At 42.0% G+C, this 14,167-nt stretch overlaps 1 protein-coding gene across 12 annotated transcripts in view; it reads left to right on the top strand.

Annotated features, from left to right (window-relative positions):
• The window catches only part of MAPKAP1 (MAPK associated protein 1), a 209,748-nt gene that overhangs the window by 126,601 nt on the left and 68,980 nt on the right, over positions 1-14,167 (top strand). The gene's annotated exons all lie outside the window — the stretch shown is intronic.

Raw genomic sequence — 14,167 nt, 5'->3', positions numbered from 1 at the left:
GTGGGCTTAATGACTGTCCTAGTGTTTAAATAGGACACTTCCCTCTGGCATTCCCTCACCAGTTTTCATTTGTAAAAACTCAGAAGGTAGTAGGTGATATTTGAGCAAAAGATTTCTTTGTTTAGGTAAGTATCTTTGTCAGTGGAAGCCTTTAGAGTTTTAAAATATTTTTGCTTTTTATGGATAGAATATCATTACAGACACTTGTAACTGATCTAAAATTTTGACTTGTGTTATTTGTAATTATTTCATCAAGTCATAACTATTTATGAACACTGCAGGGTTTTTCTATTAATATTCATATACTGAACTTATAGTAATCTTTTCACAGTGTGTTCCAGTCAGTTCTCTGCTAAGGCCCATTTTTTAAAGCCATTTTTAAATGCCTCTTTTCAAGTCTCTCTCCAGCTTTTCATTTTATTACTGACCTAGTTGGCATTTGGAATCCACCTGCATTGGCAGAAAGAGTCCCTACTGTTTTAAGAAAATTGTAATGGAGTATCCAGTTTAGGAAGAATTAGCTGAAACCTCTTTACCTCACTGTGTTTTTGACATAATGAAGAGTAACCTGTCAGGTCCCTTGATTTAACCAGTAAACTATACTAACCTGTTATTTAGTGAGTAAAGGCCTTAGTTCAAGTTCTCCTTTATCAAATTCACCCTCACAATCAGTGACGACCTGAGCTTCTTAGTATTTTGTTGTTGTTTAAAATGTTATAACCCACCAACCTTTACCAGCCTCCTGAAACAGGATGTCGGGTATGACAGAGGTCACTTGAGGAATAGAGGTCCATCAAATTCAGTTTTAACATCGATGCAGAAATGTAGGCATCTCTTGATCTACAAAGGAGGAGGCTTCAAAGTGGGGTTTTCCAAGCAGAGTAGTTTTCTACGTGGCTCTATTTCAGTATTTGTTGTCATGGTAAAATGGAGGTCTTTTTCTTTATCATCTGCTGAAAGATTGAATCAGAAACATATTAATTTTTCTTACTCCTGTCCATTCATGCCTTTTGATGTGAAAGACAAATTTTCATTAGTCTGAAGATCCTTTTTGAAAAGTTCTTATAATATTGTTAATCAGACTTATTACATTCATTCCTACTTTTCCCTTACAAAATTTCACCCAGAATCTAAAACATAAGTGTTCACTTTGTCAAGTAAACTCCCTCCTAACATGTCTATTTGGGGTCACAGACACACTATTGCATGCTAATTTACTGTGTTTTCATCAGATCCCTAGGGTGTCACCAGTGAGACAGTCTAGTCGAGGACTTCTCAAACATTATTCCCTACAGTACTGCCAGGAGCAGAGAGGGGAGTGAACATCTACCCCAGCAGGTGTGGAGTTCTGATCTCAGGGATGGCTAATGATGACATCACTGAATTCTCAAGTTCTATCTTAAAAATTCATGTAAAATGCAAGTATTGATCCCTAACGTATTTGTCACTGTGTTGTACATCCGCTCGTCATGTGCTCTCATATGTCAGACCTGTGCTGAGTTCCAGGGGGACTGTGGGGAACAGATCTGCAAGGCCCTTGCTGAAGAGGACCTAATATTCTAAAGGGAGAGTAAACATAAGGGGCTGAGAGAGAGAAGGTAAGAATCAGGGGAGCTCCCCGCTGTGTGTAGATGGTCAGGGAACTCCTCCCCAAGAAACTGACATTTAAATTGTGACCTTCACATTTAAGCTGTGAAGAGTTGGGGATTGGCAGTGTCTTTCAAAGTAGGAGCTGTTGAAGGCATACTATTTTAGTATAAAAAAAATTTCAGATTACTTTGCAGTTAATTTATTTAACTTTCTGCCCCCTACCGCCCTCCTCAAAATTGTAGTAAAATTGACCCTTGAATTCTTCCCTATGCTAACTCTGCACATCTTATCCGTTAGCAAGTCCTCTCATTTTCACCTCCAGAATATATCCTGAATCCATTCAGTCTTTTCCATCACCACTGAATGAGTCCAGATCACCATGACTTCACCTGGACTGTTAGAATAGCACCCTGCCTGCTTCTCCTGCTTTCTGTTCTTGGCTCCTCCAGTCTCTTGTCTACATAGCAGCAGAAAGGCTTTTTACAATATAAATCAGATCATATCTGTTCCAAACCCTTCAATGACTTCCAGTTGCATTCAGAATAAAATCCAAACTTTTAACCACTGTGAAATACACTGAGGCCCAAAGAGGGAGTGAGACACACAGAGAATTTGAACGCAGAAAAGATTGGAAAGAGGTACAGAGTTGATGGCCTCAGTATGACAGAGGAACACAGACCAGGCTGAGAACCCGGGACGCCAGGGTAGGGATTCGGGGCCTACAGTCTAATACAGACGTGCTGTAATAGACCGGCAGCAACGGGTCCGGCTCTGACACACTCCCTGCAGTGCCTTGCACAGGAGGCCTTACTTTCATGCTGGATAGACCTAGACAGCTATGTACAAACTATTATTAGTCAAGAATGTTTTAAGGGGATTTGTGTGTCAGGGAGAAATTAGTCTTTCCCCAAGATCTATTCTGACGGGGTAAGAGCTGATTTATGGAGTGCCTTTGTGTACTTACAGATATTACCTCATTTAATCTGCACAACACCCCTAGAAAGGAGGTTTTATTATGCCTGTTTTATAGATGAGACTTTAGACATGTTAAAAAGTAGGGGGAAATGTGCATCTTAGAATTAAGGAACTATGATAACTGTATGTGTAATCATATACTTACCTCTCTCAGCCTCCCTTTCATCAGCTCTAAGAGAAGTTAAAGTTATCCAAATTTCCCCAGTAAGTAAATGATAGAATCTTAAATTGGAGCCCAGGCTTATTTGACCTCAAAGCCCATACTCTTTTTATTGTACCATGTTGCTTATTAGAACCCTAATGGGAGAACAAATTTAAAATTCTGTAAACAGAAATGTTCATTGATTCTAAGATCTAAATGCACCAGGGAAGTGCAGCATTTAAAGGAACCCTGTGGTGAATCTGGATATAAAGCCAGAAATTCTTTTTGTAATTGCACAGTTTGTCTGTATTGGTGTCAGTTTTAATGTTTTATGTCTAGCTTTCTTAAAGCAACATACACCTGTCCTGAGCTGCCCTATGGAAAAAAGAACCCCATATGTTTTCAAGATGGAATAGGTTTTTAACAGTCTTCTAACCTGAAATGCTCTCCAAAGGCTAAAGTAAGCTAAAGAATCTTCTGGCTGTGGAATTAAACAGTCCTGCTTCTTGTTTAATTGTAAAGACAGAAAATCCAGTAACCTTTCTTCTGTGAAAGCGGTTTGCCAGCCATAGACACAGACGTGTGCTTTCCTTATGCTATAGCAGGTAATCCTCTTTTTTAAAAAAAATGAGTAAGAAAAGGTAAATAGGACTGTTTAAATGTTCTTTGTCAAAAAGGCAGTAATTTCTTCAGAAAACTGCTCTTCCTCATGAAGGAATAATCATGCTGATGCCACTCACCTGTAGGGATTAGAAAAGTGATATGAAGACCTGATACTTGGTATCCAGTGACCCAGTAGGAAAATGATACAGTAAATTAGGACTGCTAAGGTGTTTTAAGTGTACAGCTCAGAAGTGCCCCAGGCAAGAAGCTCGGAGTTAAATATTCCTCCTTGCCCCCTCTGTCTGCCTCTTTATCTTGTTGTTTCATCTCACCTGAGCCTCTCCCCGTCTGGCGTGCTCTGAGGCTCCTGATGGATCTTCTTGAGTATAGAGCAGAGCACGTTAAAGATGGCATTGCAGTCAACTATTTTATCCAGAGAGCCTGGAAATTTAGAGAATTTATGTCAAGCAGAAAATCTTTTGGAACCACTTTAGAGACCCAGTTATTTTAGAAGGGTGTTAAGAGCTCTTACAACCGCCACATCAGAAAAACTTGAAATGCATCATTCGCCAAAACGACGTTTGACCGGCATTTACTCTTCCTGCCAGTTGCTAATCTTTCAGAAGTTCCGTTTCCATCACAAAATCTATTCATTCACTCCATCTGGGGCAGCCACCAACACAGGTTAGATTAAAGAAAAAGAATGAAAGGAAGAGAGAACACATAGACTCCTGAGAGGCTCTGTGGTGGTACAGGGGACATTCACATTTTGGAGTCAGAGGGCCTTTCCCTTGGTCCACTAGGGACTAATTCTAGAACACCATTAACTTAATAATAGCTTTTCAGGAAAAAAGAAAAGAAAGAAATGCTACTATATTAAATGTCCAGATTGATTGTAAACTGTGTCCTGAGTTTAGAAATGTTAAAAAATGTACCTTACAGTAAGAAACTGTGGTAACTGAATGTGTACGTGAGTGTACCTACCTCTCTGAGTCTTACTTTCTCAGCTGTAACGTGGGGGAGGTTGAGAGGATGAATCAAGGGCACTGTATAAACGGGCCATGTGTGCTCCAAAGTTCTGTGTGGCTCTGATACCTTGTTCAGCGGTCATTATCTGATGCTCCCTGCTCTGTGCCAACCACCCTACTAGAATCAGGTGGAAAACTTGATGTGAAGACAGACTCAGAAAAGAGGCACTAAACTATGTTATATGAGCTACCAAAGCAGCACTATAAGAGAATACTTAAAACTACTGGGTGAGATAGAGGGCCGAGAAAAGGTGCTCCGAAGTAAGTGATTTCTTTGACAGCTTTTTGAAGATTAATTAGAACTTCACCAGATGGGTAAGTGAGAAAAACATTCATGGCAGAGGTGTTTGAAGTGTGGCCCCAAAACATAGATCTTCCAAATTACTGGAGGAGGAACAGGGTAGAGGATAAGGTGCAGAAGCTAGGTAGGGCCTGGTCTGATCAGGCCAGGCCTGACAGTGTGCTCAAAAATAGAAGAGGTGCATTCATTTACTGGGGGGCAGTTATGCAGCAGACACTGCACAGGGACTAGGGATTTTGTAGAAGTCAAGAAGCGGTCCTTACCCTCAAGACACTTACTGTTTAGCTGGGGAGACAAGCAATCACAGTACCATCATGTGTTGAATGGAAATAAATACAAGGCCTGGGGGACATTGTGGGAAGGAAACACTAGTCCAGTTTTCCAGAGTCAGAGAGGACTATTCTGAGCAAATTCTCCAGCTGAGACCTGAAGATGAGTGAAAACTGGCCAGGTGAAGAGGGATGAGAGACAGCATTTAGGCTGAAGGAACAAAGTGAGAGAGCCTAGTGCCTTCTGGAAACCACAAGTAGCTCAGTATAATAAAGCAGCAGAGTAGGAGATGGGAGGGTGGGGAATGACGAGGCTCAAGTGGTCATTTGGGACCAGATCACGTTTGTAAACTGTGTTGAATGTGAACTTTATTCTGGCGGCAGATGGGAACCATTACAAGGAGAGCAATAAAGTCAGAATTTCTTTTTAGAAAACATGCTATCTGTATTATAAAAATGGATTCGAGGACACAAAACAGGAGGCAGAGACACCGGTGAGGAGGCTCTTGAGGACTGTATCCAACAGGTGATGACCCTGCATTAAGACATGGAGACGGTGGGTGGTGCTCAGTTCAGGAAGCAGGGGGACAGACACCTTGGTAAAGTCTGGAATGCACAGTCTGGGGAGAATTGAAATAGCTTGGAGCTACCAGTAGGTCTCCTGGGGTTAATATTAAAATAAGGTGGTGGTAAAAGGCTTTTAAAGAGTTGGTTTTTTTCTTTTTTAATAAAATTAAATACTTGTTGCAAACAAAAATCAAGCATTCTGGAGGTGTGTGTAGTAAAAAGTGAAGGTTTCTTCTTCAGTGTGAATTCACTTTACATGCAGGTATACAGATAGGCCATTAGTTTCATGTGGACAGGATGCTGGTTTTTGTTTTTTAAAAGTCACTACATACTCGACATCTGGCAGAATGACTTCTAAATAGAGGACACCCAAAAAACGTTTATTAAATGAACTCATGAAAAATGTAGCCATGAAAAGTTTTTTTTAAACTAACACCATACCACATGTATGATTTTGCATTTGTTTTTTTCACTCAGTATTATGTCATAAGCATTCTTCTATAGTAGAGTGACCACTGCATCTTTATCTTTAAACTTTATTTAATTGCTATTAATGGACATTGAGGTTATTTTCAAATTTTCAGTATTAAAAAAACATGCAGTGAACAGTCTTGTAGGAATATTCGTTGCACATTTGTGCTAGGTTTTAAATACGGGATTGTTTGTCAGACGTTTGCTTATTTAAGATGTTAAGAAAAACACATTGTCCCACAAACTTTATACCCATTTTTTGACACTTTTGAAAGAACCTCTTCCTCCACTCCCTTACCAACACTGGATATTATCAGTCTTTAACTTCTGCCAGACTGGTTTTAATTTCTGTTTCTAGGTTTCTAGCATTTTAAGCATTTTTAAATTTTTTATTAGCCACTCATTTTTCTAAAAGATAGTTTTTAAGTCAGTCAGTTATTTTAGTGGGAAGAAGAATTGAGAGGAAGTCTAATTTCAGAAAACTTTTTTTAAGAAGTGCCCTATAAACAAACAAAAAAGTGCTCCATAGTTTAAAATACAATTCTCTCCACCCCACCTCCCCCTTTCCTGCCCAAGCAGGTGTGTGTGCGCACACACACCAGTTATGTAGAGAAGGGCAGGCATCCAGGCCAGGCCATTTTGCTTGTTGCCTCCTGGCCGTCTTTGGAGAGAACTAGCAGGTAATTCACTAGACTGCGCTTCACCTCATTTGAGACCTTCTGTTGTTGCTTGATGGCTTTGTCATCAAAACTAGTTTAAAAAACAGGTTTTTGCTTAAATAGTTTATTTTAGTCTGGTACATATATATATATAGCACTTAGAAAATGCATCACTGGAAATCAAAAATGTAGGCAAAAAAGTTGTCACCCCTTAACAGGTTTATTTTGGGGAGGCACAGCTAAGGACACGCCTGGCAGCATTATGAACAGCACTGGCACCAAGGGCACCTGTAGGGGGTTAATGGGGACCCTGCATCATTCCTTGCCATGTGCCTGGTGAGTAAACTCCTAGAAGTTTCTGGGAATGGTGGCAAGTGGGGAAAAGGCTGCAACCAACAATCAGTGTCACAAAGTGGGGATGACTAATTTGCTGAGGAGACCGTTGAGACAGATGTTTAATTAGCTGAAGTCAGACTGGATAAATTGGGAGAGGACTGCCTATGCAGAGAGATGCCTTTCCCCCCCATCTCTCATTTAAGTGGGGGTTTATTTGTCCTTACCGTTTTCTTTTTGAAGCCAACATCCTAGAAATGGGGGTAGCTTAGGAAGGGGATAGAAAGAAAGACCCTTTGGTTACATTTACTGAACAGTTACTGCATTCCAGGTGTTTTTATATTTAACCTTTACAAAGACCTTGTGAGATGAGCGTTATCTCTTTTCTGTGGGTTGAGAAAACTGAAGCCATATATATTGTGTATGTGTGCACACTTGTGTATGTTACTAATGGGTAATGTAGGTGAGATATGAACCTAGACTCCTTGATTCTTGAGCCAGGTTTTTTCCCCCCTGTACCACAGCTTTTCCACTTAAAATGTAATGTAGATGAGGGAACTCTCTAGAGTAAAGGTAATAGGTTATATGTTGACAGGAACTGGAGTCACACAGATGTATGTATTTGCCAGAACTATCAAATGTTACTTGTAAGATTTGTGCATATTAGTGTATGTAAATTTTACCAAAAAATAAAAATCTTAAATGTTGAACACCAGTTACTGTTATGCACACTGAAGTGTTCAGGGGTGAACATACTGATGTCTGCTGCTTACTTTGAGATACATTTTTTTTAAAAAGATGGATTGATGGATAAATACGTGATAAAGCGAATATAGTAAAATGTTCCATTATAGGATCTGGATGGTGGCTACATGGATTTTCAATGTACATTTCTTTCAACTTTTTATGGTTTAAAAATGCTCATCATAAAATAGGAAAGAACTTACTAAAGTTAAAAATACATAATTTAAATTCTGCTTATATTGATATATATTTCTGAACTTACAAATGTATGTCCTTGTGGCATAGAAAACACCAATCTTTACTTCTTTTTGTAGGATAGTTTATCTTGCATTACTTCATATGTTAAATGCTATCTTTGAGGTCAGTTTCTGGGGAGGACATGTCAGCACCTACTTGGCTCCTTACCTAGCTCCTGATCACAGCAGGGCAGTCAGCAAGTTGCACAGATTCTACTGTGCCATCGAACCAGTTTTTCAAACAAAGTCAGTGACATGTGATTAAAACCCAAGTGCTGCAAAAGATTCAAGGTGGTCTATTGTAACTCCTCAATCTTCTCCCAAACTGCCACCACGTAATAGAAATATCAAATCCTAATAAAACCCCCAGCTACCCCCCGCCCCTTTTTGGCACACTGAATTTAATAGAACACTGTGAATTAAGATGAGGTTAAGACAAAGTGTGATTTAAGTCTAAAAAGTCCTGAGGGTCACGCAGACCTCTCAAGCACGGTGTGTCCAAAACCAAACTCATCACTCAGTACATATTTATGGAGCCTCTGCTGCATTGCAGGCAGTGGAGAAGAATGACAAGACCTGTTCCAGGAGAGCGCTCATTCTAGGGGGAGACGGCCAATAAGAAATTAGCAAACCAGCAAGGTGCATTTGATAGGGCTTCTCACTTGCAGCTTTTAGTCTGTCCATTTTCTGACAAAAAGGACTCTTGTGAGACCCAGTTTTGTGAATTTCCCCCCTGAAGAGAGTCCCTCTCACCCCCAGGATAGGGCGTTACCTCAGTCTTTCCACTTCAGCGAGTTCCCTTGGTTTCCTAATTGGCTCCCTGGTGCAGGGATAGGTGGACAGGTCAGCAAGGACTGGGTGGGTTCATGAGCACAGAGGGACTCCAGCTAGGTCAGCAATGGGAATTACAAGGTACGGGCCGTATCTCAGCCTTAGAAGCTGCTAGAGAGAACACAGTCCCTCAGCCACTCGGCCTTGCGTCAGAGGTGCCCTGGGCCTCTCCCCAGTAAGTTCCTAATATGCTGATCTGGCCAAATGCTGGTGAGTACCTTGCCAAGGCAAAGGATGGGAACCCTTCTTTCTTCAGGAAAGGGTTTGGGTTTGAGTAAAATGAAAGCCCCTCATGGAGACGAATGGGTTCCTTTTTGTTTACCAGCCCTGGACCTGACCAGCACCATAGCTGGCCCAGAGTTGGCAGCTAACACAGTTTGTGGAATGAACTAAGGAGAAGCGGTGAAAGCTAGTCTGCCTCCCACAGCTGCTGCACTCCCTCCAGCCCAGGCCCAAGGCTGCCCACTTCCTCTTTGGAGTGGATTCACTGCACTTTGATTACTGGAGATGAAACTTCCTAAGAGAATTAAATCATCAAATGAAAATGTAAATATCTTAAAAAATGAAAGGCGATGCCCATCAGTGGAAGTTAGTGTTGCCTCCCAGGCGCTCTTACTACCATGAATCTCTAATGAGTCCTCAGGGAGCCGGAGGAGTATGCCCAAACCAGACGTCTTAGTGTTGATAATCTAGTAAGGGTGGCTGGCAGGAGGGCGCTGCTGCACACACGTATCACGGGGAAAAGGAAAGCCGAGCAGACACACTTTCCCGAGAGGGGCGTGAGAGGAGAGGGAGCAAGGGCACACACCAAACCCTCACCGTCTGTCGTGGCAGTTAATAGGTACTGTCTGGTATTCGTGGCAATTTTTAAAACAGCTGAATAGGAATGCTAATAATAAGTATAAGAGTGAATACCAGAAGAAATAGCCAAAAAAGCTTAAACTAACTGCCTGTAAGGAAGGACTCAAGGCTGGGCAGGGAATTAACTTTATTATGTAGAGAACTTGTAGTGTTATAACTATAACACCGTATAGACATGTTACTTTGGTAAGAGTAAAAAATTATAAAATTTATAAAAAAGAAGACTGCTTACTTGCAAATTCCAGAGCTTAGATAGCTTTCTTTTTCCTTAGTTACATGGACTGCCTCCTAAAAGCCACATCCATTTCATTGTCTTGGATGTCAGTTTTCTATGAGGGCATCATTATTAAATAGTTGCTTCCCCTTATAAACATTTCCATACCTTTTAAGACCAAAATGTTACATGAGTGAAGTGTTATATTGTGATTTTGCCAACATCTTGTCTCTGTGACCGTGTTTTCCGTAGGTTAAAGCACAAACTATTAGCTGAGTACTCTGTCCCATTCTAAGAGTGCCTAATATCTCAAATATAAATGAAAACAGCTGCTTTTCCATAACATTAGATTCCCAAACAGCTGTCAGATGTACATTTTGACATTCTTTTTTTTTTTTTTTTAATAGAGGCAAAAATTAGTTTACTGAATCTACAAATCTGGTTAAGTATATCATGTAACTTCTGTGGAGAGGTGGAGAAGAGGTCATAGAAAAGCCCATTGAGCTAGAACATAGCTGTCCTGAAAGGCTCGAACTTTGTTCAGATGAAAACCCTGTGATGAGACCCTTCTTCTGTGCCAAGAGCATGAGGTCAGTGAGGGCCTGGCTGCTGCACCCCAGCCGCCTTAGCCAGCGAGCTGGGGCCCCGGCTGACAGCCATTGTTCCCGCTCTGGCTGTGGGGTGCCACCGCACTGTCCCCCACAGCCTGAGTCCGTGCGCTCTCCTCGTCTGCAGCCCTTGGAGGCTTTATTTCAGGATCCGGCTGTTGTGGAACAAGGAGCATGCTTCTGCTTTTGCCTTAAAGCTGGCCCTTTGTTGCCACTAGCTGGGTGACCTTGTTCTTGTCATTCTCCCTCTCTGAGTTCCTTGCTTTAGTTTGCTCTTCAACAAAATAAGGCCACAACTAGATCACAGGCTGCTGGTTGGTAGTCTTAGCTGTGAGGCTTAATACTTGGGTTCTAGAAACATCTCCCTGGTTCCACTCTTGCTCCTGTTACTCTTTCTAGCTCTTTGGTGAGTTTCTTAGCTTGTTGGAACTTCATTTTCCTCATCTGTGAAAAAGAATAATAATAGTGTCTTCTTCATAGCATTGTTGTGAGAATTAAGTAGTGGTCCATGTGAAACACCAAGCACTTAGCTGTTATTATTTTATTACTCAGTAAATGTTAGTCCTGTCCCCTCCCTTCAATTTCACTGTTATGAGACCCAGGCATACTCAAAATTTTGTAATATAACACTTTGTTTTTTATGGGTATGACTGCTTTCAGTCGTGGTTCAACAGAGACTCTAGCTGCTAAAGAACCCAGCTCAAACTGAGACCACGTTAGGTATGGCCCAGAATGTGTGCATCTGTCTGCCCAGCTGTTCGTTTGAGCTTTTCCAGGGGTCTGAGGCCCCTTGTCAGAGCAGCAAAGCATCAGCGAGAACATGGGCGTGCACGGGAAGGAATGACCTCGCATTCCTCCGGAGCACGCTGCATCTGGGGCTGGATATGCAGAAGGGTTAAAAGCTGGAGAAACTTTTGTCATAAATTTTCTCTTCAGCAGGACTTCCCAGGGAACATCTGACATTAGCAGAGAGGAAATGCTCATTGGCCTCCGAGTCAGCTGAAGGAGACAGGAGCTGCAATGGAAGCTGCTGGATTTACTGTTATTAGCAAGGCAAATGGAAAGCCAGTGGGGCAGCCCGGCTCCCAGATAATAGATCTAACAAAAAGGAAAACTCCCAGAAAGGAAAATAGCTGGTGGCCACGACTCCTCTGCCTCCTCTGTTGCCATTTTCCCATGGCTTTTACCTTTTTGTTGTGTGTTTAGCACAAGGAGAAGCATATTTTAACATCTTAGGCTCTAAGTCACAGTTGTCTTAAAATAGGTTACATTATTCAGCTTCTTACCTGTTTGATGGATTCAGAGTTGAACATGGTAGAGTGTGCAGAATTGTACTGATATAGTAATAAGTAGTTGGCATTTATTGAGCACTTACTATGTGCTGGGTAAGTGCTTTACATACGTTATTATCTCATTTAATGTATAAGACAACCTCATGAGTTACAGATTATCATCATCTCCAATTTAGAGATCAGGAAGCAATGCTTAGAGCGCTTAGGTAATTTCCCAGTCTTTTTTTTTTTAAGATTTATTTTTTATTAAGGTAACATTTGTTTATAACTTTATATAAGTTTAATGTATATGACGTTGTATTTCTGCTTGTATATAACACTACAGCATGCTCATCGCCAAAAATGTAATTTCCATTCGTCACCATGCAGTTAACATTCTTTACCTCTTTCACCCTCCTTACCCCCTTCCCTCTGGTAACCCCTACTCTGTTCTCTGTATGTGTTTTTGTTTGATTTGTTCATTTATTTTGTTTATTTGTTTTTTAAATTCCACATGTGAGTGAAATCCTATGGTATTTGTCTTTCTCCGTCTGATTTGTTTCACTTAGCATAATACCCTCATGAATCCTTTCCAGTTGTTGCAAATGGCAAGGTTTCATCTTTTCTTTTAGTAGCTGAGAAGTAGTCCATTGGATATATATATACCCCAAGGTCTTAAAGCTGGGATTTCAACCCTGCCATTAAGGTCCTACCAATCCAAGTGGAAAATAGTGAAGCAAGAGCCCACATGGGTGTTATGGGGCCAGACAGGTACTAGCAAGAAGAAAAGTGCGTACTAAGGCTTGTGTGTGGGCTTGAAACACAGCTCTAGTAGGTACAGTGGTGGTTAGAAGGAAGATGGGCAGGCAGAGAGGAGCCTGGTTGGCAGGTGGAACCGATCTCTGAAGGGTCTGATCCCCTAAAACAGGGAGCAGGGCTGATGGGCAGTCAACACCGAAGGAGCACACGACCGAGAGGGAACCGCAGGCAGCAAGGACCAGGGAAGCAGATGGTGTCAGCATCTAGGAGCAGTGTTACAGAGAGCTGGGTCCTGAGGGTCGAGTCACAGGGGCAACAAGGGAGTAGAAATCCTCGTCAGAATTACCTCTAGGAAAATAAGTCTTAAAAAATACCTGTCAGAGCCCAGCATACTGTGATTTTTCTCATTTTTAAATCCAACACAGCTAGCTTTTTTTCTCTAGCATTAGAACAAATGAAAACTGAAGATACATATATTTAAATGCTAAAACCAAACTTGGCACAGAAAGATGTACGAGGAGCTAGGAAACTGAGGTACCATCATCCACCCAGTCAGGTCAGGCAGTCACTCATCAGGTATTTCCCAAGGCCCGCAGCTGCAGAGGTGAAGACTGATGCCTCACACTCACTCTCTTGGGATTCACTGAGTCACAGCAAGTAGAATTCTCCAAATTATTTCAGTTGTTTTCTTGGACATGTCTCCCCCTGTCTTTTTCCTCATTTTTATCAAGCACATGTGGTTGAATTCAGATAAATTACATGTGTGTGATTTATGAAGAAGGAAATCCAGGCAGGTGGGTGGCATCGTGGCAGGCAGGATTTTCAGAGAGGCACACTGAGAACCTCGCAGGACACCGGGCCCGGGGGCAGAGTTCTGGTTAGGACTGGGCCAGCATCAAGGGCAGTTACATGAAAGCGACATGAAGGCCAAGGCTAGATTAAAAGAAAGGGAACTTTGATTTTCATTGGCGTGGAATTGCAGAAATCCTCTTGCCCTGGAGCAGAGCCCACAGGTGAGAGGAATGAAAAGTGGGGAAAGGCTGTGGGCCAGTCTGGGAATCAGGGGGCGGGGGGTGGCTGATGATGTCGTGGGGGCCAGTAGGAGAAAAGCAGGTGCAGAGAGCTGTGGAGGCCAGACTTGGGGAATGACCATAAAGGAGGTTTTGACAGACCAGAGGGACAAGCAGCATGGGTGGAGGGAGCAGCACAGCAGTGACGTGGAGGTAGGAAACCACGAAGCACATGCACTGAAGCGAGGAGACGGTTTGGCTGGATCACAGAGGAACAAGAAATTAAGATGGATAGAGGGTTTGGAGCGTAGGGTGAGGAGTTGGCTGTGGGGAAGCTGTGAAAGGATTTTAAGCATGGAAGTGATGACTTCAGAGTTTGACACCAGAAAGCACCCTGTGACAGTAGGGTGGAGACGGCTGGAGGCCTAGGGAGGTTGGGAAACCATCACTGTGGGCAGGGTGATAAGCATGCAAGGGAGACTTGGTAAGGGGTTAGTCTGGGAAACTTGAGAGCTGACTTAATGTCACCAAGAAGAAGGAAGGCAGAATAAGAAGTGTTCCAAACTCGAGGGTGCTTTGTTCACTCTGCCAAATCCCCAAAGGCTGGAATCAGTCTTATTCATCTTTGCATCTTTAGTGTCTGACTCAGGGCATGGCATGTGGTAGGAGTTTGGTAAATGTTTGATGCATAACAG

This window comes from Camelus dromedarius, chromosome 10 (genome assembly GCF_036321535.1).
Source record: "Camelus dromedarius isolate mCamDro1 chromosome 10, mCamDro1.pat, whole genome shotgun sequence".
Taxonomy (NCBI): domain Eukaryota; kingdom Metazoa; phylum Chordata; class Mammalia; order Artiodactyla; family Camelidae; genus Camelus; species Camelus dromedarius.
Note: the sequence above shows the minus strand (reverse complement) of the source record. Positions and strands in the feature narration are given on the sequence as shown.